The sequence below is a fragment of the Mesoplodon densirostris genome, chromosome 20 (assembly GCF_025265405.1).
Source record: "Mesoplodon densirostris isolate mMesDen1 chromosome 20, mMesDen1 primary haplotype, whole genome shotgun sequence".
Classification (NCBI taxonomy): domain Eukaryota; kingdom Metazoa; phylum Chordata; class Mammalia; order Artiodactyla; family Ziphiidae; genus Mesoplodon; species Mesoplodon densirostris.
In genome coordinates this window covers 5,454,674-5,479,777 of record NC_082680.1, presented here as the reverse complement: position 1 = coordinate 5,479,777, position 25,104 = coordinate 5,454,674, and the positions used below count along the sequence as shown (strand labels likewise).

Below are 25,104 nucleotides of genomic sequence, written 5' to 3'. Positions count from 1 at the left end.
CAAGACAGTATGACATCAAGGTGGATGTGAAAATCACCAAGAAGGATTGTAGGAAAGGAAAATGATAAATCAGGAGTCAGAGCCCAAAAGAAATCTAGGAGTGCTTCAACGAAGTGTTATTGATCCAGTGTGCTGAAAATGGCAGAGCATAAGGGAAAACACGGAGCTTTTGGAGGATGTGGGTAAGTCTGCAACTGCTGTCTGAGAGAGGAACAGGAAAGTAGTCAACAGGTGAAAGTTACATTTCAGAAAAATGAACTGGAGGGAAGGTATATCCTTTAATAAATAAAAGTTTAAAAATTAAAGGGTTTTCTTGGGATACAGCTGTTATGAGACAAGATTCTTGACCACGTAAATCTTGCATCCAGTGAATTTGTTGATTGTTTCCTTTGCTGTGCAGAAGCTTTTTAGTTTGATGTAATCCCACTTGTCTGTTTTTACTTTTGATATCATGTCCAAAAAATAATTGTGCACAACGTCAAGAAGATTTTCTCCTATGTTTTCTTCTAGTAATTTTATCGTTGCAGGTCTTACATTTAAGTCTTCAATCCATTTTGAGTTCATTTTTGTATACGGTGTGAGATAAGGGTCTAATCTCATTTTTATGCATGTGGACATCCAGTTTCTCAACACTGTTTATTAAAGAGACTATCTTTCCCCCACTGTGTGTTCTTAGCACCCTTGTCAAAGATCAGTTGACCATATATGTCTGGATTTATTTCTAGGCTCTCTGATCTGTCCCATTGGTCTACATGTCTGTTTTAATGTCAGAACCATACTGTCTTTATCAGTATAGATTTGTAATATAATTTGAAATCATGAAGTGTTTTGCCTACAGCTTTGTTCTTATTCAAGATGGCTTTGAATATTTGGAATCTTTTTTGGTTCCATATGAATTTTAGAATTTTTTTATATTTCTGTGAAAATGCCATTGGAATTTTGATGGCGATTGCATTAATCTATAGACCACTTTGGGTATTATGGGCATTTTAACAATATTAATTCTTCCAATCCATGAGCATGGGATAACTTTCCATTTATTTGTGTTTTTAATTTCTATCTTCAGTGTTTCATAGTTTTGGGTGTACAGATCTTTTACCTTCTTGGTTAAATATATTCCTAAGTATTTTATTCTTTTTGATGCTATTTTAATGGAATTTTTTAAAGCTTTTCTTTCTGATAGTTTGATATTAGTGTCTAGAAATGTAACCAATTTTTGTATGTTGATTTTGTATCCTGCAACTTTACTGAATTCATTTCTTAGTTCTAACAGCTTTTTTGGTAGAGTATTTTTTGTTTTCTATGTACAAGATCATGTCATCTGCAAACAGAGACAATTATACTTCTTCCTTTCCAATTTGACCTGATTTTTATTTCTTTCTCTTGCCTAATTGCTCTGGCTAACACTTCCAGTACTATGTTGAATAGATCTGAAAAGAGTGAGCATCTTTGTCTTGTTACTTACTGACCTTAGAGGAAACGCTTTCAGCTTTGCTGTTGAGTATGATGTCAGCTGTGGGTTTGTCATATATGGCCTTAATTATGTTGAGGTACATTCTTTCTATACCTAATTTGTTGACAGCTTTATTTCAAAAATCATGAAAGTATGTTGAATTTGTCAAATACTCTTTCTATATCTATTGGGATGATCATATGATTTTTATACTTAATTTTGTTAAGGTGCTATTTCATATTTATTGATTTGCATATGTTAAACTATCCTTGCATCCCAGGGATAAATCCCAGTTGATCATCATGTATGATCCTTTTAATGTGCTGTTGAATTCAGTCTGCTAGTATTTTGTTGAAGATTTTTGCATCTATATTCACTAGGGGTATTGGCCTTTAGTTTTCAATTCTTGTAGTGTCTTCATCTGGCTTTGGAATCAGGGTAATGGTGGCCTTGTAAAATGAGTGTGGAATGTTTTGGAAGAGTTTAAGAAGGATGGACATTCATCATTTAAATGCCTGATAGAAGTCATCTATCAAACCAACTGGTCCTAGGCTTTTCTTTGTTGGGAGGTGTTTTGATTACTGATTCAATGTCCTTTCTCATTTTGGTCTGTTCAGATCTTCTGTTTCTTCATGATTCAGTTTGGTAGGTTGTACGTTTCTTGGAATGTATCCATTTATTCTAGGTTATACAGTTTGTTGGCATGTAATTGTTCATAGTATGGTCTTATGATCCTCTATATTTTTGTGATTGATATCAGTTGAAATGTCTTCTTTCATTTATAATTTTATTTATTTGTCTTTTTTTTCAAGCAATATTTACATTTTTATTTTCTCTTCCTATTGTCTATAAACATAATTCCACATAGCTTCAATATAATGTGCCATTCTTATCTTTTCATACTAAATTTAAATTTTATTATTCATAGTTATACTTTTTAACATTGTATTCACAAGGTTTCACTGAGTTGGTCCATTTTTTTTTTTTTCCTAAACATCCCCATTGGAGTACAACTGCCCCACAACGGTGTGTCAGCTTCTGCTCCACAACAAAGTGAACCAGCTATACCTGTACATACATCCCCATATCCCCTCCCTCTGGAGCCTCCCTCCCACCCTCCCCATCCCACCCCTCCAGGCGGTCACAAAGCACCGAGTTGATCTCCCTGTGCTATGCGGCTGCTTCCCACTAGCTATCTATTTTACATTTGGTAGTGTATATATGTCATGCCACTCTCTCACTTCATCCCAGCTTACCCTTCCCCCTCCCCATGTCCTCAAGTCCATTCTCTAGTAGGTCTGAGTCTTTATTCCCATCTTGCCCCTAGGTTCTTCATGACCTTTTTATTTTATTTTTTTAGATTCCATATATATGTGTTAGCATACTGTATTTGTTTTTCTCTTTCTGACTTACTTCACTCTGTATGACAGTCTCTAGGTCCACCCACCTCACTACAAAGAACTCAGTTTCGTTTCTTTTTATGGCTGAGTCATATTCCATTGTATATATGTGCCACATCTTCTTTATCCATTCATCTGTTGACGAACACTTCGGTTGCTTCCATGTCCTGGCTATTGTAAATAGAGCTGCAATGAACATTGTGGTACATGACTCTCTTTTTTTTTTCTTTTTGTGGTACGCGGGCCTCTCACTGCTGTGGCTTCTCCCGTTGCGGAGCACAGGCTCTGGACGCGCAGGCTCAGCGGCCATGGCTCACAGGCCCAGCTGCTCCGCGGCATGTGGGATCCTCCCAGACCGGGGCACGAACCCATGTCCCCTGCATCGGCAGGTGGACTCTCAACCACTGCGCCATCAGGGAAGCCCACATGACTCTTTTTGAATTATGGTTTTCTCGGGGTATATGCCCAGTCGTATGGTAGTTCTACTTTTAGTTTTTTAAGGAACTTCCACACTGTTCTCCATTGTGGCTGTATCAATTTACATTCCCACCAACAGTGCAAGAGGGTTCCCTTTTCTCCACAACCTCTCCAGCATTTATTGTTTCTAGATTTTTTGATGATGGCCATTCTGACTGGTGTGAGATGATATCTCATCGTAGTTTTGATTTACATTTCTCTAATGATTAATGATGTTGAGCATCCTTTCATGTGTCTGTTGGCAATCTGTATATCTTCTTTGGAAAAATGTCTATTTAGGTCTTCTGCCCATTTCTGGATTGGGTTGTTTGTTTTTTTAATGTTGAGCTGCATGAGTTGCTTGTAAATTTTGGAGATTAATCCTTTGTCAGTTGCTTCATTGGCAAATATCTTCTCCCGTTCTGAGGGTTGTCTTTTCGTCTTGTTTATGGTTTCCTTTGCTGTGCAAAAGCTTTTAAGTTTCATTAGGTCCCATTTGATTATTTTTGTTTTTATTTCCATTTCTCTAGGAGGTGGGTCAAAAGGGATCTTGCTGTGATTTATGTCATAGAGTGTTCTGCCTATGTTTTCCTCTAAGAGTTTGGTGGTGTCTGGCCTTACATTTAGGTCTTTAATCCATTTTGAGTTTATTTTTGTGTATGGTGTTAGGGAGTGTTCTAATCTCATACTTTTACATGTAGCTGTCCAGTTTCCCCAGCACCACTTATTGAAGAGGCTGTCTTTTCTCCACTGTATATTCTTGCCTCCTTTATCAAAGATAAGGTGACCACATGTGTGTGGGTTTATCTCTGGGCTTTCTATCCTGTTCCATTGATCTATATTTCTGTTTTTGTGCCAGTACCATACTCTCTTGATTACTGTAGCTTTGTAGTATAGTCTGAAGTCAAGGAGCCTGATTCCTCCAGCTCCATTTTTCTTTCTCAAGATTGCTTTGGCTATTCAGGGTCTTTTGTGTTTCCATACAGATTGTGAAATTTTTTGTTCTAGTTCTGTGAAAAATGCCAGTGGTAGTTTGATAGGGATTGCATTGAATCTGTAGATTGCTTTGGGTAGTACAGTCATTTTCACAATGTTGATTCTTCCAATACAAGAACATTGTATATCTCTCCATCTATTTGTATCATCTTTAATTTCTTTCATCAGTGTCTTATAATTTTCTGCATACAGGTCTTTTGTCTCCTTAGGTAGGTTTATTCCTAGATATTTTATTCTTTTTGTTGCAATGGTAAATGGGAGTGTTTCCTTAATTTCACTTTCCAATTTTTCATCATTAGTGTATAGGAATGCAAGAGATTTCTGTGCATTAATTTTGTATCCTGCTACTTTACCACATTCATTGGTTAGCTCTAGTAGTTTTCTGGTAGCATCTTTAGGATTCTCTATGTATAGTATCATGTCATCTGCAAACAGTGACAGCTTTACTTCTTCTTTTCCAATTTGGATTCCTTTTATTTCTTTTTCTTCTCTGATTGCTGTGGCTAAAACTTCCATGTCTTTCTCTCTTTTTTTCTTGGTTAGTCTAGCTAAAGATTTGTCAATTTTGTTTATCTTTTTATAAAAGCAACTTTCAGTTTCATTGATTTTTTTTCTAGTATTTTCTAGTTTTTATTTTGGCTCTAATCTTTATATTTTCTTCCTTCTGCTAATTTTGGGTTTAACTTCCTTTTCTTTTTCTAGTTCCTTATGATTTAATTGAACTAATATCCAAATAAAGTTTATGTATTACTTTTGTTTATATCTCTTTTGATCTAGAACATTTCCCCCACACTTTTAAATTTCTTTATAACATTGATGGGTGGGATATCAGGATTTTTGGGGGTAAAATATCATAAATTTGGAATACATATAATTGATTCTTTGAACTCTAGCATTTTCTGTTAATTGGAAATTAGTATGAAAAGTTTATTAATATTCAGGTTAAGTATTTTCGACATATATTGAATCATATAATTAGACACAACATCAGATTGTTCCACAATGCAAAGATTGGCCCCTTTATTAAGATGTCACTACTAGATCTCTCTGATATAAAGATTATTTTTCCCTTTCCAGCTAGTAAATAATTTTGGGCTGATACTTAGCACTTTACAAATATCCTATTCTCCAATATCTCTCAACCTAATGGCTTTAATATGCATTGCTTGACTAAATTATCGATCAATAATAACTTGATTATTTTCACTAAATTTTTTGTTCTTTGTAGTCTGAATGTTATTATACAAGTGAGAGGACACCAAATAAAATAAAAATCTAGGAGCTGTTTTTATTTCTTTCTATTATTTATTAACATTCAAACAATCATTTCAAGAAGGGTCTATCTTTTCTTCTTTGTTTTTTCCTTAGCATTTAATAGTGTAAGTCCTTAGCTGTCTTGAGGATTTCACCTTCTTGACTCGGCTGAGCTAGAATCTTACATTTGTTCTCGGCTATGTGCTTAATCATCCTGCTATTGTACACATCTCTTACGACCTGAATTTACTGAGAACAGCCTGTGAAACTCAAGTATTTTTTCATTTACCTGTCACTTTTCTACCTCATCAGAATAATTAGTTATTGCCTAGATAATTACATTTTTAGAGCTTTCAAACCCTCTTAATCCATCTTTCTTAAGAAGGATCCAGAACAAAGAATCAAATTCTCTCCTTTGTATCTGAGGTCTGTCTCAAAGAATTATACAAAGGAAGCTTTCTCCATTCCTCTAACACCACTCACCTATTTTTTTCCCATGATAATTTTCCCATTGCCAATATATTTCTCCCTGTTGGAGGGGATTAATTCTGGTGTGACAGTCTCCCTCCATGCTTCTTCTGACTTCAGATCAATGAAAATATCAGCAAGGTCAGACCTTGACAGGTGTTCTACCTTGAACAATGAGTCATCGTCACCTCTCTGAATGGATGCAGTTTCTCATCACTGCTATATATTAATTCCATGGCAGCTTTTTGTTTGTGTCTCCCTTCTTTCAGCTTTACCCAAATGTACTTTAGTAATTTTCTTTCTCCCATAAGTTTATCACTTTCTAATTGGCATCCTCTGTCACTCAACACATCTTTAAAAAAAAAATTCTTTACCCTTAAAACCATGAGAAATCTTTTAAATTTAATATTTAGTTCCAATAAAAGCATATCAAAAAATACTGAGGAGCTATTCCTATATATTGCTGATGAGATTTTGTTAATGCTACAATCTTATTGGCGATCTCTCTATGTATCTGTATCAAGATCTATATCTTATCTATACTATATATCACATTTATTAAAATGGTTAATACACTTCACTTCCAGAATATATCCAAAGCATGTTGTGAGAGATGCAGACACAGACATATGTAAAATTATTTCTCTCTTTAGTATCATTTATAATTATGAAATTATAACTTAAACATTCAGTGACAGGATAATTGGTTATGCCATTGCAATATGTCCAAATAATGGCATACTATAATTACAGTTATATTCTTGCAAGGTATTTTGCCTTGACAGAATAACTCCTGGTATAATGTCAGTAGAAACAAGAGGATATTGAAGACATTCAAAATGATCTCAGTTTTAACTTTTAACCAGCTTACCTATCCTGTGAGCTAGGTTGCACAGGAGAAACATTTTATTACCCCTTTTCCTTAATGCATAGAGTATAATATTTCTAAGCAGTCCATTTCCCATGTTTCTTCCACACTTCACCCTAGGTCTGTTTGGAGTTGTGCACATGAGGGCCTACAGAACTGAAGCAATACTCCAAACCACTTTATTTTCTAAAGAGGACAAAGAAAGCAACCTATCAGGAAGTAAAAGAGGATGTTGACCTTCCGACATTGTTGTGTGTCCTTAATGATCATAGCTGCATGCCGTGGTTCTTCCCTGAGCAAGACCACTAAATGAGTCTGAGTGGCTAATTTTTCTGGGCCATCTTCAGAGTACAGAACTGTCAATAACTGGGGTATAATATATCTTTCTTTTCTTTTCTTTTTTAAATAGAGACTTACTTCTAACGTCATAGCTGCCAGGAGGTGTCCACAGGATTCCATGTGTATGGATATGCCACTGACATGGCAGAGGAGGAAACCCACGGAGCTGTGCCAGCCCCATAACAACATTCTCTGTAAGGTCCTCATACAATGAGCAGGGGAGCCAAAGGATTCCACAGATTCTTCTTGTGCTTACTCTCAGATTCCTCTCTGCCAGCCTCAGCCCTGCCCTACGTATCACAGAAGAGAAATGGACTCTCATGTCCTTGATCTCCAAAAATCTATTTCTCCATCCTTGCTCAATACCCAAGTTCATGGTCATACTCTAGAATTTGTTATTACCAACATCTCTGTCGTTCTTCATAATCTTAACTTCAAGGATCTCATTCTCTGAAAACTACCTCTTATGTTTCCCATTCATTTTCCCCAAATGTCTGAGACACCAAGAACTCATTGACCTCACAGGGAACTCTGATTGACCCTAGTGCTCTCCCAGAAAACCCTCAGTCTTTCCTTAAATCTTACTCTGAATGTTCTTATCTAGGAAGCAGACCAAGGTTGGAGAAAGCACACAATTGTGACAACTTAAAGAAAAACATAATAATGACCACTAATCTCAAGTGGACTCTTAGCGTTGCCAGGAAATACATTACGTCTCTCTAATTCCTTTGTTCTCCTATTTTGTTAGGCCATTGTTCTACAACTTTCCCCTAGACTCCCAAACCTCCTTCTCAATTGTTCTCAATTAATGATCTTGCTAGGTTTTCCCTGAGGAAACCGAAGCAGTCAGAAGAGATGTTCCACGTGTTCTCAGCACCACATCTACCAAACTACCTCTACCTGTACCATATCATGTTCCTTCTTATCATCATTACTGTACAATCTGTCCTCTTGGCTAAGGCAACCCTTCCTGTGCCCTGTACCCATCCACTATAATCTTCTCCAGGATCACTCTCTTCTAATCTCTCCGCCTTGCTCCTGCTTCAGTATTTTTTCTGTACAACCATATTTAATACCTTCCATCATAAAAGAACCTTCCCTTGATGTCACAATCCCTTCCACCTATGACCTTAATTCTCTGTGCAGCAAGTCTCAAAAGTGACAACTATACTTATGGTACCCACATCTTTTACTTTTCTTCTCTCTCGAACCAACTCCAATCAAGTTCTTCTCCTTTACTGGATTGAAAGAGCTTGTTTGAAGGTTGTCAGAAACTTTTGCCAACCCGGTGTCAAGTTTATAGTTCTCTTCTTACTCAACCCGTAAGCTGTATTCAACACAGCTCTTAAAACATTTCCTTTACCCGGCTTCCAGAATGCTGCTTTCTCTCACTCCTCCTCCTGTATGATTCATTGCTTCTTTTCAGCCTCCTTTGCTCTCCTCACCTGAATTTTTGCAGACTCCACAGGAGTGAATTCAAATTTTTTCTCTAGCTAACTCTACTTCCCAGTTGGACTAATTTCCCAAGGACTTCTGCCAAACTTGGATCTCATATATCCAAATGCCCAATTAGCATCTCCGTCTGGATACTTACCAGGTTTCCCAGATTTAACCTGTTCGAAATCTAACTCTTGATTTGCACACTCCCCGCCACTTGGATGTACTCACACCGTCCCATCTTTCTGAGTGGTACATTCATCTTCCAGCTTCTCAGGCCAAAATTCTCAGTTATTGTTGCCTCTCCTCACTCCTACAGGAAAACTGTCAGTAACTTCTGACAGCTCTTCCTTTCACCTATGACTCAAACCATCTGACCAACACTGACAGCTTCCTCTACTACGATCTTTTCTCAACTCATCATAAATTCTCACTTGGACTTCTGCAATTGTTTCTTGTTATCCTTGCATCTGACCTGGCCCCTTTATGGTATATACTTCATGCACAGCCAGAAGGATCCTTTTAAAACCCAAGTCAGATCATGACACTGCTCTGCAGAAAAGACCTCCAGGGTCTCCATCTCAAGCAGAGGAAAGCCTGTCTGACCTCATTTCCCATCACTTGCCTCTTTGCTCTCTTCTCCTGCTAAGCTGAGGGTACCTCAGGGCCTTTTTATGTGCTGTTCTCTCTGCCTGACCTTTCTGAGCAACACGCATTCCATCAGTTCTCTCCCTCTTTTGTTCTTCTCCACAGCCCTTTTTAGCACCTGGAAATCATATATTCTTTTGTTTATCTGTCTCCCTGAACAACATGTAACCTTTCCAAGGAGAGAAGTTGTGTTTTGCTCATTATTATACCCTCAAGGCCTAGAACGATACTTGGCATACAACAGGTATTCAAAATGACTTCTGAATGAACGTACATAATTCACAAAAATAAAATTATCCATACTTCAGATCAGTGAATTAAGATGTTATTGGCTTATTTTCCTTCAATTTATTCTACATTCTCACCCCAGATAAGTATAAACACTTTATAAACTTCTTTTATTCATAGGAGTTGGTGGTTAAACCAAGGCCCACAGAGTATTTGTAACTTTTTGAAGGTCAAGGAATTGGTCAAGGATGAAGAAAAGGCCTAAAATAAAGATATTCTTTAGTCAACCCACTATACCATTCTTAGAGATTTGATATTTCTGTTTAGTGATGATACCATCTTTACATCAAGAATATAGCCCATTATGTTGATAGGCAAATTGAAAATAGGCATTGCGTTTATGAGGATATGAAACTAACTGTAATGCTTCTTACCTTGAAATGTAAGTGTCATCCACCAGTGTCTCAAGTTTACAAGAAATGCAGTAGAGACACAGATGTGCTATTACATATTCCAGTTAATTTCCTCTCTCTTTCTTTTGACATCATTCTCTTCCTCTCAGAATTATAGACTGTATCTTGGGGAAGATAAGACAAGAGTAGTAATTTCGATTGAATGCTCTGCAGTTAGTTTCTCAAGGTGATCAAAATATTGAAAACATGAGGATTCAGGGAGAATGGGTGCCTGGAGAAGTGTGTCCTTTCCTTATACCTTGTGCTATGCAGCTCAACCACCTGGCTGCTCTGAATTTTACCCTTGTATAATAAACCAGTGATCTAGTGGGATATAGATATATATTTGCTGTGCCAGAAATGTCCTGACAACTTGACATGGTCTGATAATCTGGGTTCAAGATGAGAGTTTGGGGGCTTCCCTGGTGGCGCAATGGTTGAGAAATCTGCCTGCCAATGCACGGGACACGGGTTCGAGCCCTGGTCTGGGAAGATCCCACATGCGCAGAGCAACTAGGCCCGCGAGCCACAACTACTGAGCCTGGGCGTCTGGAGCTTGTGCTCCGCAACAAAAGAGGCTGCGACAGTGAGAGGCCCGTGCACCGCGATGAAGAGTGGCCCCCGCTCGCCCCAACTGGAGAAAGCCCTCGCACAGAAACGAAGACCCAACACAGCCAAGAAGAAAGAAAGAAAGAAAGAAAGAAAGAAAGAAGGTTTCGTTAAAAAAAAAAAAAAGATGAGAGTTTGTTACTGCTCACTGTGTGTGGCCTTAGGGTTATTTCTTAAACACTCAATTTCCTTTTTGAAAAAGTTGATAAAATTATACCATCTCACAGAAAAATTTGAGGAGGAAATAAGATAAGACACACAGGCAGTTTGCAAACTACAAAACACCATTCCATATCTTATCAATAAGTTATTAAATATCAACTAGGGGATGATGATCTCACTAAAATCCCTAGATATTAAACTGAAAGGGACTTCTCAACTCTCCCATTCTGTAGACGAGGAGGCTGAGGCCCACAAAGGTGACCTCACTGGGCGGCAGAGTGGAGAGCTCAGGAGAGCTCCAGCTTAGAGTTGCGGTTTGGTTTACCTAATGTTCTTTGCACTCCCTAGGCCTGCAGCTTGTTTTTGTTACCTAAGAATAGTTTTTATATTTTCTAATTGTAGGAAAAAAATCAAAAGAATGATATGTCATCATATGAGAAAAGTGTTTGAAATTCAAATTTCAGTGGCCATGAGCAACATGTATGCTCATTGGTGATGTGTTGTCTATGGCTGCTTTTGGGTGAAGATGGCAAAGTTGAGCAGTTGTGACAGAGACCATATGGTCTGCAAAATTAAAATATTTATGGTGTGTCCTTATACAGAAAAAGTTTGCTAACCTCTGCAGGACACCATTCAAACTTCACATTGACACCTGTTGACCACTTACCATCATTATCCTGTTAACTAACAACTTTAGAAAGTAAGAGGATGATACATGCTTTTTACATCTTGTACCAATCTTTTGAAATAAATGGTCATAATTAAATCTATGCCCATAATTAAACGGTCATAATTTCAGACCAAAGCCTCAGTAGATTAAATTGTTTTGTCAGAGTGAAAACTGAAACCAAATATCATTACCCTGAAGGTTTATTTATATTATTTTATATTATTTCTTTTATTTATTTATTGCCCATTTGATTCCTTGCTTTTTGTCTGTGTATATTTACACACATAACACACACACACACACACACACGCAAAGCAACCAAAGTCTCATTTTTGGCTACAATATATCTAGCCCAATCTGTGCAAAAACCAAAACAAAGAAACAAATATACAAAAACACACAAAATGTTTTTTAACTTCAAAGGAAGAAAAAGGGAGACATATCAGATTTTGAGCTGACATTGCCAGAAAATATTTGTTTCTGCTGTAATATTTAGAAATGAATCAGTCTAATGTTTCACAAATTGTGATACTCTAAAATTGCTTAAAAATATTTTTCCTCTATACAGTTTCGATGCAAATGGTATTTTTGCAGGAAGCTTTCAAGTAATAATGCAACTGATTTAGTTCACTGAAGTTGCTAATATTATAGGAATTGTAACTATGTCATTTGGTTTTTGTGAAGACAGTGTTTGCCATAAATCAGTTACTCCCAACTTTACATTGGTGCCTGGGTTACAACATTAGGGTGATCCAGACAAAGTTTTGTCTATGAAAATATGCATTCTTAACTTTCTAAACAACGGAATGAAATAAGGGAACACATAACACTAACAAACACTGTGTTTGCTCTCTGAGGGCCTATTATTAGAATGGAATGAAATTGTTACTTTTAGAGAACTGGTATACAATTAATGCTTGAAGCCTTTGACAGTTTTAAGATTTAGAAATTAAAAATTGCCAGGCATTGCCCCCAAAGAGCCAGCTCTAATACTTGTGAGCCTACCACGTCATGCTAGTGCCTGAAAGGCCACATAAGACAACATTCATGGGGCTTCCCTGGGGGTGCAGTGGTTAAGAATCCGCCTGCCAATGCAGGGGACACGGGTTCGAGCCCTGGTCTGGGAAGATCCCACATGCCGCGGAGCAACTAAGCCCGTGGGCCACAACTACTGAGCCTGCGCTCTAGAGCCTGTGAGCCACAACTACTGAGCCCAAGAGCCACAACTACTGAAGCCCGCGTGCCTACAGCCGTGCTCCTCAACAAGAGAAGCCACCGCAGTGAGAAGCCCGCGCACCGCAACAAAGAGCAGCCCCCGCTCGCCGCAACTAGAGAAAGCCCAGGTGCGCAGCAACGAAGACCCAATGCAGCCAAAAATCAATCAATAAATTTATAAAAAAAAAGACAACATTCATAAAGCAACACAAAAGGGCTTCAGCTCTTGAAACCCCCAATCAGCTCTTGAAGTTCAAAAATGTTTGTTTGCTGTCTGTGAAAGTGTTAAGTGCTACCAAAGAATCTATTTATCTGGGTAAATTTCCCATTTATGGTATAATATATCAGCTGTTCTCAGTTCATGAGGGTCACCACTGTGACCATAATACTGCTGGCAAAAAAGAAAAATAATTAAATTTACCTAAGGCTTCTTTAGCTGCATTCCATATTATAGGTTGTTTGCTTGTTGGTCCTGAAATAGCCCTTACATTATTTTATATGTTATTTAGTGTTAGTTAGTTTTGAACCTAACTTTAGGCAACCAATTCGTTTTGATTAATTAATATTTTTCAGACCTGAAGTCCCTTTTTTCTAGTACTGTTTATCAGAGGAATACACCATAATATCTAAGAATAAACAAAGACATAACATGTTTAAGCTTTGCTCATTTTGATATTATCTCTATTGGTTTAGCAATGGAAAGAGCCTGGTAAAGACCGGCTTGTATACACGTACAGTTTTACTTGTTTTTTATTTAAAAAAACATTAAATCAAATATGCAGAGGGTTTATGTTCTAGACAGCAAATAATTTACTTGATTGGATATTTGGATAAAAATCTATTTGGATAGAAATTAAACTAGATCTTTTCTGGAATATGTAAATGTTTATAAGGATTTTCTTGCAATTTAAAAGTACTGTGATTATTTGCAACCCTGAAGAGGATGTAGTTAAAGGTGTTTTCGTATGAGGCCTGTAAACATGCTATAAAGGATTGACCCTACAAGACCTTAAACTTTTTTTTCTTCGAAATAATTCTTTAAACTAGGCAAAGTGATTTTCCAAAAACTTTAAAGTGACTGGCTTATAGTGAAATTTAAACTCAAAAAGAAAGACGTAAAATTTAAAAGTTCACCCATTTTGGATTTCAAGAACTGATTCTGGGCTTCAGGAACTGATTCTTCAAGATTTGAAGCCCTACTGGTGTTTTTCACCTCCTGGTGAAGGTTACGCTATTGAGTTATGACATTAGAAGTTGCCCTCTATTTCCTCCAGAAGAAATTTCCCCTGGGACCACATGAATAGTCATTAGCCATTTTTCTGTGAGCCTGAAAAACTAAGAAAGTGAAAATAAGCTCCATGGATAAATGACAAGCAAACTGACAACCAAATTTAATGAACACCTGTGCTCACAGCCACTTGCTGAGGGGATTTTAAAAGGTCTTTCCAAGGGATCCTGTGCTTTTTTTTTGCTGTAGAGTAAGATTTTGGGGAAAGACAGTGAGTAGCAGCGCTGGTCTGTTAATAACACCAGTGACAGAAGCAGGACCGGGTCACCACAGTTACTATAGCTGATAAGTATTTGTTGATTTAAGTATCCTTAGGGTTTATTGAAAATTCCTTCTCAGCAGATAAATAATATTCAAAGCAAATTCTGGGTTTCAAGTTATAATATCTTCCTGGAGCAATCCTTCCAGGCTTTTGGGTATTATATTAAATATTTAAGTACTCATAAAAATGAGCTTGTCATTCTCCTGGAGTATGTCAACTTTTTCAAGGATGGCACTTTAATAGGTTGTCATAGTATAGAAATTGGAACAATTTAACTGAAATTTAGAACCAGGAGGTAGAATTGTCTAAGTTAAGAAAGTCTTTTAGAATTCAGATTTGGGGACTTCCCTGGGGGCACAGTGGTTAAGAATCCGCCTGCCAATGCAGGGGACATGGGTTCAAGCCCTGGTCCAGGAAGATCCCACATGCCGCGGAGCAACTAAGCCCGTGCACCACAAGTACTGAGCCCGTGTGCCACAACTACTGAAGCCCACGTGCCTAGAGCCCATGCTCCACAACAAGAGAAGCCACCATAATGAGAAGCCCGCACACCTCAACAAAGAGCAGCTCCCGCTCGCCGCAACTAGAGAAAGCCTGCGTGCAGCAACGAAGACCAAATGCAGCAAAAATAAAAATAAATAGAATTCAGATTTTGAAAAATTAGTAATTAAAAAATATACTTTTCTGGGCCTCCCTGGTGGCGCAAGTGGTTGGGAGTCCGCCTGCCGATGCAGGGGATACGGGTTCGTGCCCCGGTCTGGGAGGATCCCATATGCCGCGGAGCGGCTGGGCCCGTGAGCCATGGCCGCTGAGCCTGCGCGTCCGGAGCCTGTGCTCCGCAACGGGGGAGGCCACAACAGTGAGAGGCCCGCATACCGCAAAAAAAAAAAAAAAAAAAAAAAAAAAATATATATATATATATATATATACTTTTCTTTGTAAGGCATTTGTTTTTAGGTCGGTGAAGCTGAATAAGGTAACTCTGTAATCTCATAAGAGACACAGAATTTCTCAAATTCAATTTAATTTAGGTTGGAGAATCAGATATCAGGACCATAGATGGGATCTTTGTTGGTAAGATGGTAAACATTCAGTATTTATGTTCAGAAGTAACAGCAAAATGAAAATAACAAACTATTAAAAATAACTATCTACTAAAAGTGAGGCAATATGTCACACTCACATCCAACCAAGTCTAACGTTGGAAGGCAGACCCTCCATATTCCAGTCCTGGCCTCATGACTCATCACCTTCTGCTGACTCATTTTCTTTTCTTTCTTTTTTTTTTTAATGTATTTTTAAAAGTCTTTATTGAATTTGTTACAGTATTGCTTCTGTTTTGTGTTTTTCTTTTTTGGCTGCAAGGGATGTGGGATCTTAGCTCCCGGACCAGGGATCGGACCCGCAATCCCTGCACTGGCAGGCGAAGTCTTAACCGCTGGACCGCCAGGGAGCTCCCTGACTCATTTTCTTAACTGTAAAATGGGCCTAATAGGGGCTTCCCTGGTGGCGCAGTGGTTGAGAGTCCACCTGCCGATGCAGGGGACACGGGTTCATGCCCCGGTCCGGGAGGATCCCACATGCCATGGAGCGGCTGGGCCCGTGAGCCATGGCCGCTGGGCCTGCGCGTCCGGAGCCTGTGCTCCGCAACGGGAGAGGCCACAACAGTGAGAAACCCGCATACCGCAAAAAAAAAAAAGAAAAGGGCCTAATACAAATCAGCTTCGCATCCTTCACATTGTTCCCTTCCAGAGAGAATGATTAGCCCTGCGTCATCCCACTCGAGTCCACTTCAACCTGTGGAATATGCCAGGGTTCCCATGGTAAACTAGTGACCTCTACCTCAATTCCCACCTGTGCCATTTCTGGATGCCTCCCTCAGACCTCTCCAAAGGAGCCAGGACCTCTCCCAACAGCATCCCACTTGCTTTCCTGTGCCAACCCCCTTCCTGCTCCTGTGGTGTTTGTGAGTCACTGGTGGTATCCACAGCCACTCCTGATCGACGGTGCCCAGCGTGTGATTCTGTGGAAACCTTCACACACATGAACTTTGAAAGAGCCCCCGACACTACGGCAAAGCGTTCTTTGCCGCTTTGTTTCTCGCTTAAACTCCCCTTCCCACTATCAGTGATGACTTGTCATGTCCTCTTCCATCTCTTGAAACCCTCTCCAACTCATATTTTCATCTAATGACCTCCTTTTACACTCCCTTGAAGTCAGAACAGTGTTAGAAAACAGAAAGCTTTAGAAAGAAAAACGCTTAGAAAACAGAAGCCGTCGTGCACTACTCACTCACCTTTCCTACCACCAAATCCACGGACCTGCCTGCAATAGGACCCTGTTCTTTAGGGTGAATCTTTTATAGTTAGTTATTTCAAGTTTGAGGCTTTTCTATCGATTTCTCAGGAAGACCATATAGAATGATACCCCCGAGTTCTTGCATGTTTATAACTATTTCTCTCTGGCATTTACGTTTGAGGGTCAGTTAAGTTATATGTAAAATCCTAGGCTCACTTTTCTTTCCTTGAGAATTTAAAAACGTTTCTTTATTGTCATTTGGCACAAGGTATGGATGTGAAATAGTCTGAGGCTATTCTGATTTTCTTGCTATTGCAAGTTTTATGGTTCTTTTGTTTGGCTGTCCATAGAGTTGTTTTCTTTCTCTAAAAGGTCAGCTGATTTACGTGGATATATCTTGGTGTGGACTATCCTGAGTGGCCCTCCTAGGTACAGAGTGTCTCTTTCCGGGCTTACTGCATTGTTTTGGTTTTATTCTCCAGTTTCCATTGTTACACATGCTGCATCTTCATGGCCTCTTTTCCATACTTACCTTTTCCAACAAACCCTTTTCTCTACCTTTCCATGTAATATGTCCACTTGGACTGCTAGTCAAAAGCACTGGCAAATCCACAAAGCACTCTGCTTCTCTGTTCATCTGCTTATGGGGCTTGTTCTCCTTACAGTCTGTCAGTTTTTCTTCACATCCCGTCCTTGTATGGGTCCCACAAGTGAAGGTGGTTCTCTCTGTGTTTCTCTGTGCAGCACCTGCCTACCAGCTTGATTTTTAGGAATACAAACTCCAACATCACAAATGAAAGGGTGCCTGTGTGTGAGCACAAGCGTCACAGAGTGGTATAAAAACATGGCTGCCTTTTTCCTCACAGGGATATAAAGATACCCAATTGGATAGTCTTATGCACTGAGTTGTCATCTGCAGAAGGGTCTGCGCAGGTACAATTAAGACTCAAGGTAATGTTATGGGAGGCTGACCAGAGAAATCCTGGTACTTCACATTTTCTTTCAGCCGAATGACATTTCAACCCTGAGGTTGACAAATGTTTCAAAGGAGTGGTTTTTTGGCTGTTAATATTTTTTAGCAGTGAAAAACAATTTCCTACTCTTAATTTGAAATAGAAAATATCAGTGATTGGAAAGATAAAAAATCAAGAAAATATTTAAGCAGGTGAAAGAAAGATAATGAATATATACTCAGACAAAAAGAAAAGGAGATAGAAATTTTGATAAGTTTGACTTTAAGACTTGAGTGTCTCAAAATTGAATAGCCTATTTGCAAGGGATAAGGAAATTTGGATATCAACTAGACCATCTTTATTACACTCATTATAAAACTATCTGCAAACACTCCTCTAGCATGTGGAAGACATACAGCAATGAAACACAGCAGCTTGAGGGAAGTGACTTCCTAACCAAGAAAACACAGAATCAATGTGCCCAGAGTCCAGGAGTACACACATGTTAAGTCCCAAATTGGGATTGTTTGAAAAGGTACTAGGGGCACTCAGCTTCTTATTCATTGCAGAGAAAATATAGTCTTCTTAGTGGTAAACTGCTTTTACCTCAAAGCATAGTCGTGTTCCATGTGTTCTTTTTCTACGTGTGAAAATGATAGTAATTAAGGAACAGTGCATTTCACACACATTGGCAAACATGAAGTGATCCTATCAGTTTGATGTATTAACATTATACTTTAATAAATCTTAATGACTGAACATTTTAAGCTTACTTCCTGAGATAAATCTAACTTTTTGGCAAGTGTGGAAACCTGTTCAAGGAGCTCTCAGGAAGTGTAGGAAAGTGGGCTGTGTCTTCAAAGGTTTCCTTGACTCAGCCTGCATTTCTGTGATGAGAGCTAGTTTTCCAAGCATCAGTTAATGTCTCTTCAGTTTTCAAGATAAAATGGAAACAACAAGGTGCACAGAATCAATGACTGGTTTCCATTGCTTTTGGTTTGGATGTTTGGTAATAAAACAGGACAGAGTGGGAAACTGTGTAATTTGTTATTGATTAATTGAGCAATATTTTTAAAGTAGTGTTAAATGAAAAAAAAAGAGTATAAAACACAGAGAACAGTGATTCCTTCTGTTTGACTGACAAACTTGTGAAGATACAGAACCACACATGTTGTTCCTATTCAACATTTTTTCAACGTAGTAACAATTAATTAAATGATACTTTAACAATTTCTCTATTGCTGATTTTTACTCTAAAAACTAGAACTTTCTGTTTTGGTTTTCCCACATTTGCGAAAACCAGGTTGGTCTCTATATTTATGAGATTATGCTGTGTGAATAAAAACAACTTCTACAGATAGTGAGCTGATGGAAAATTATTTCTGAACAATGAGTACCGTATTATAATCACAAATGACAATCTCTTAACAAAAAATTTGGCCAAGATCAACGTGAGAACATGAAGGTGAGTAATTTAAAAATTATTAAGTCCAAGCAGGCCAGTGTACAACAAATTCTTGAGACGGTATTTAATCATTATTTGAACTTTCTGCTTTTAAATTATACTTCCGTTTAATACTGCCAAGGAGCACTTGGGGAATAGTTTTCATTTTAACTGAAAAATGTCATGTGTATCCATGATCAAGCTATGTGAAACAAAACAATCCATTTAATTCCATAAAATTAATACCATGCAGAACATTTTTATTTGCTTAAAGTTTGATGTCAAATGTATTACTTAAACAAAAAATAGTTTGTTCGAAAAGAATCTCATAAAGGAAGTTTTAGGTACTATGAAGGAGAAGGCTCTTGCTTCAAAGGCAATGAGACTATGAAACAAGTTAGGGAAGAATCTGCTATGTAAGATAAATATATGGAATAACAAGAATGAGATGAGATCTAAAAGATCGGAGAGGTAGGCTGGGTAGATCCATAGCTGAATGTATATGTATATGCATGCTCCTGTGTGTGTGTGTGTCAGTGCATGTGTGTGTTTAAGTGTAAAGAGATGTCCTAAAGTCCAGGAAGCACTGAAGATGAAATTTGGTACATTCAACGTCTACCTGTCCTTAAATAGCTTTATTGACGAGCCTTTTATTTACTATAAATTAACTGAATTATAGAGCTGTGCAAGCACCACCACAAGACACTTACATTTTCCTCGCCACATAAAGTTTCCTCGTGCCCATTAAATACAACTCCTTACAGATCTGGTCTTGAAATCCTCACCCCCCACCCAGCCCCAGAAGGTACTGATCTGCTTTCTGTCTCCGTAAATTTGTCTTTTTTAGACTCTACATTAAACAGTATCATAAAATATGTAGTCTTCTGTGCCTCACTTGTTTCACTTAGTATAATGTTTTTGAGGTTCTTCTATTTTGTACCGTGTACCAGTAGTTTGTTTCTTTCAGTTTCTGGTTTTCCGTTGTATGGATATATCACATTTTGTTCATCCATTCATCAGGTGATTGTGATTTTGGAGCATTTCCAGTTTATTTTTTTTGCTATTATGAATAATGCTCCAGTCGACATTCACATGTGAGTGTCTACATGGACATATGTTAGCATTTTCCTGAATAGATAGGGGTGGAGTTTCGAGTCCTGTGGCATAGGTTTAACATTTAGAGCAACTGCCAAACTCTTTTCCAAAGTGGCTGCACCTTTTTACATCCCTACCAGCAATGAATGAAGGTTCCAGGTTCTCTACATCCTTGCCAAGGCTTGTTATTGTCCATCCTTTTTTCCGTCCTGGAGGATATGCAATGGTATCTCATTGTTGCTTTAAGTTGCATTTCCCTAAAGATTAATGATGCTGAGCATTTTTTCATGTGCTTTTTGGCCACTTGTGTATGTTGTTCAATGAAATATCTATTCAAATCTTTTGCCCATATTTAATTGTTTTTGTCATTATTATTGAGTCGTATTTTTTTATATTTCACATATTAGTCCTTCACCAGATATATAATTTGCAAATATTTTCTCCTAGTCTGAGACTTGCCTTTCTTGATAGTGTCTTTTGACACTATTTTAAGTGTCTTTTAAAATCATTGATGAATTCCAATTTGTCAAGTTTTTAAAAAAATGGATTGTGCTTTTGGCATGATGTCTAAGAATTCTTTGCTCAACCAAAGGACATGGAGATTGTCTCCTACATCTTATTTTAGAAATTTTATAGTTTTTCTCTTCCAGTTAGTTGTATTGAGATATACCTGACATACAGCACTGTATAAGCTTAAGGTGTCTGGCATAAGGATTTGACTTGCATACATCCTGAAACGATTATCACAATAAGTTTAGTGATCATCCATCAGCTCATATATTAATTAAAGGAGTAGAAAAGTTTCTTTATGATGAGAACTCTTAGGATTTCCTCTCTTAACAACTTTCAAGCATAACAGACAGAATGTTAATTACACTGATCATGCTGCAGGTTACTCCCTAGTATTTGTTTATAACAACTTTCATACATAACAGACAGCGTGTTAATTACACTGATGATGCTGCACGGTACTCCCTAGTATTTATTTATCGTACAACTTGGAGTTTGCAGTGCCTTTTGATGGCCTTCGTCCAGTTTCCCTCCCTCCACCCTCCATCTCTGGTAACCACAAATCTGATCGCTCTCACTTTTTTTTTTTTTTTAGGGTCTGTTCAAATCTTTTTCTCATTTTTAATTTGTTTTCTTATTATTGAGCTTTTAGGGCTCTTTATATATTCTGATATGTCCTTTATCAAATATGTATTTTTCAAATATTTTTCCCAGTATGTGTTTTTTTTGCCTTTTTCTTCTTTTTCTTTTTTATTTCTTGAAACTCTTACATTTAGGTCTGTGGTTCATCTTAGAGGTAATTTTTGTGAGATGGAAGGCCCTTAAGTTCTGTTTGTTGTTGCTGTGGTGGTGGTTGATGATGCCACAGAGTTCTATGGTTTTTACCTGAAGTTCAGGAGTTTGGCAAGCAAAAATGCTGTATGTCAATTATATCTCAATAAAACTGGGTGGGGGGGGGCCCTGCCAGCTGAGCCAGGCCAAATTACTGACCCACATAATTCTAAGCAAAGAAAACAACTGCTGCTTTAAGCCACTTAATTTGTGGTGGTTTGTTATGTAGTGATTGATAGCTGAAACAATATATCATATTCACTCTATATTTTCTCTGTAAATAGTTATGCCTGAACAGGACATCTCGTAACAGATGTTACAGGAATTTTTACTCTACTTCAAAATTGTTAAGCATATCTCATATCGGAAAGTATAGGCTTTCTGATCTTTTGTACAGATATATGTCTTTTGTATATTTTTTTGGTACAGTAGTTTCTCCTTATCCACAGGGGATACCTTGCAAGACTCCCAGTGACGCCTGAAATCAGAGCACCAAGCCCTGTATATACTATGTGTTTTTCTATACACACGCACCTACAATAAAGTTTAATTTATAAATTAGGTACAGTGAAAGACTAACAATAACTAGTAGTAAATTATGACAATTATGATGGTGAGTATTGCCTCTCTCTCTCACAAAATATCTTATTGTTCTGTACTCACCCTTCTTCTTCTTGTGATGACGGGAGAGGAAGTGAGGTGAATGACACAGGCATTGTGATGTGGCATTAGGCCAGTACTGACCTTCGATGATACGTCAGGAGAATTAGCTGCTTCCAGTGATGCTGGATCATCAGCTGTGACCAAGTGGATGGTTGGATCGACAAGGTCGATGGCTGGGGATCCCAGGCAGGTCAGAGCTGGATGGAGAGAGATTTAATCACGTGACTCAGAACAGACACGCAATTTAAAACCTATGCACTGTTTACTTCTGGAATTTTCCATTTAATATTTTTGGACCACAGTTGACTGCGGGTAACTGAAACCTTGGAAATCAAAATTGCAGATAAGTGGGGAGGACTACTGTAGAGGTATATATCTTTTGTATACTTTTGTATAGATCTTTTGAACTTGTGCTTATCAAGTTTGACATTTATGTCAAAGTTAGTGAAATCAGTTATTGCTTTTGTGGGATTGCATATGACTTTTAAAGCTGTTGGCTGTAAGTATATTAGATTTGTGTCTCAAGTTAACGTCTACCAAAGTGGCATTTTTTGCTTCTGTTGCCTGCAGTACCTCTTTGAGAAAAATGCAACTTTTTGGAAGAAGGGAAAAACTACTTTTCATTATAGATTCTTTAATCAATAGCAATCAACTCTGCCTTTTATAACCACTTGCAAAGAAAATGATTCTTAATTTCCCATTTCCAAAATGCCCTAATGTAATAGATTTCTAATTACGTAACTGAAAAAGTAAATACCTTCTAATGGCTGCTCAGACATTAGGGTATATAGGTGTGATTACCAAATGTGTCTGAAAGTTTTCCTAGACACCAAATGCTAAATCTATTAGGATTTCCTGCTATTCTTCTAAATGTTGAAGACTGTTTATGTAAATTGAAAAGGTCAATGTATAGACACATTTCTGTGACTTTCTCCCTCTTAAAAGTATAGAGTTGATTAAAAAAATGGAGCAAAAATGATATTTTAAAATAAAATTCATGCACAGTTCAAATCTGTAATTTCTTCTTACACTGAATACAAGTTATTTTTGCTATAGTTACCTAAATAAAACTATGTCCATATAACTGTTAACAGAACATCATATTTTTAAGTTGTTTGAGGAACTATATGCATTTCATTAGTCCAAAGTTAAATTATCTACCATAGTGCTTTACTACACAGCCACTTAGATTCTAGGAGCCCAACACCTATATACAAGCTTGAAGAAGATTTGACAATTGATTATAAGACCACATTTTAAAAATAGTGTAGCCCAATGAATATTACTTTTGTATTTAAAGTAGCAAGAATCTGAAAAGGCCATCCAATGGAAAATATGTGAAGTAAATATTTCTGATATTCATTCCTACTTGGAAACAGCTTTGGAGTAGGATCTGTTCAGTTATAATTTTGTTTCATCTTAGCATGTTTCTGGCCTGAGAACATTTTTAATCTTGACAGATCATAGAGTAGAAAGATTCCTTTTGTATATAATGCAAATATTAGACACTTAGGGAAGGGGGTGGAGGAGGAGGGTTCAGACTCCAAGTTTCTTCATAATATTTCTCCCAAATGGACTCTGAAGAAACTTAAGAAGATTGAGTTTAAACCTGAGTTGCGGTCTTATTTGTCCTCAAAGATGTGATGGCTATATTTGTAGGCAGGCAATTTCACAGAAAAGGTTGGCTATCACTCTTGTGGCCTCTCCTGTTGCGGAGCACAGGCTCTGGGCGCGCAGGCTCAGTGGCCATGGCTCACGGGCCCAGCTGCTCCGTGGCATGTGGGATCTTCCCGGACTGGGGCACGAACCCGTGTCCCCTGCATCGGCAGGCGGACTCTCAACCACTGCACCACCAGGGAAGCCCTGTTTTTTTTTTTTTAAATAAATATTCATTCTCCTTTTAGCAATCCCTCTGAAGTCAATCTAATTCTTCCTTTCAAAGGTTTTTCTGTGTTTGGGCTATTGTGAAGTTGTGACTTTACTGACCTGCTGCTCTGCGGTAAGCAAGCTGGGAAATTGAAGGAAACTTGTAAAAAAGGAAGAGAATTTCCTCTTCCTTTCACTTGGAAGGTGGCCGTTAAAGTGTGTTCCACAGACCAAGGGCATCTGCATCATTTGGAAGATTTCTCAAAATGCAGAATCTAGGGCCTCACCTAAGAACCACTGAATTTGAATCTGTACAATGACAAGATCCCCCATGTGACCCTAAAACTGACATGCACTACCCTAGCAGAAAGCACTAGATAAAACCCACCAGCCTTCCCCTCCCCAGCGGCCGTCAGAAGGACCTCCCTCTTCTCTGGGGTACCACTAAGAAAAAAACACAGAGGCAAGCAGCTCTGGCAGTTTGCTTCCACTAGGTCTGGCTTTGGGGAAATAGTTTAATTTCCAGGCTTCTGTTTGCTCTTTGTCAAATGATCTAGTATTTTGTGACATACCTCTTGCGGGTTAGCATGTTATGACTTACTCTTATTTGTTAACACTGAGCCCAAATCATTATTTAGGAAGAAAGTCTCCTTTACCCAGGGGACAAACATTCACTTCATCAGCACATACTTATCCTAGTTTAACCCATGCCAATTAAATTAATTTAATTTGTTTCAATTTAAGCTACCATACTGATACAAATGCAGTTGCCACTGAAACATATTCTTAGGTAAAAATAACCAATCATTAATATATTAGTTGACTTACATATATTTTTCCAAAGGAAAAATTGTAATGAGCTGCTATTCATTATAGTTAGAATACATCATGTCTTTAGTTAGTTAGCTTCTAGGAAACTACTTGAGATTATAGTATACTATAAACTTTCTCCTGCAGATATGTAAAGATGTACATACTTAAATTTATCTTTAAAACTCAAAGCAGAATACTAAAAACAAATATAAAATATATTTTGCTTTACAAATTTACAAAGCTCTTCACCCACATAAGTTCATTAAAATATGAAATCTATGCAACTTTCCATTTTATCCTTCTATGCTTATCCTTTTATCCTTATCTTCCATTCCATGCTATCCTTCGTAAACTGGCTCTTATTGTAGATTTTGTAAATTTCTTTGAGATCTTTCATTTAAAGCATCATAAAGGTGGGTTTATTGT

At 37.8% G+C, this 25,104-nt stretch overlaps 1 long non-coding RNA gene across 3 annotated transcripts in view; it reads right to left on the bottom strand.

Moving 5' to 3' along the window:
- LOC132481148 (uncharacterized) overlaps nucleotides 1-25,104 on the bottom strand; it is a 139,623-nt gene that overhangs the window by 20,930 nt on the left and 93,589 nt on the right. For 2 of the 3 annotated variants that reach the window (XR_009530779.1, XR_009530781.1), the window contains one exon: nucleotides 22,000-22,196. This is a non-coding gene — a long non-coding RNA (uncharacterized LOC132481148). The remainder of the gene's footprint in view (nucleotides 1-21,999; nucleotides 22,197-25,104) is intronic. The other variant, XR_009530780.1, reaches the window with a different exon arrangement.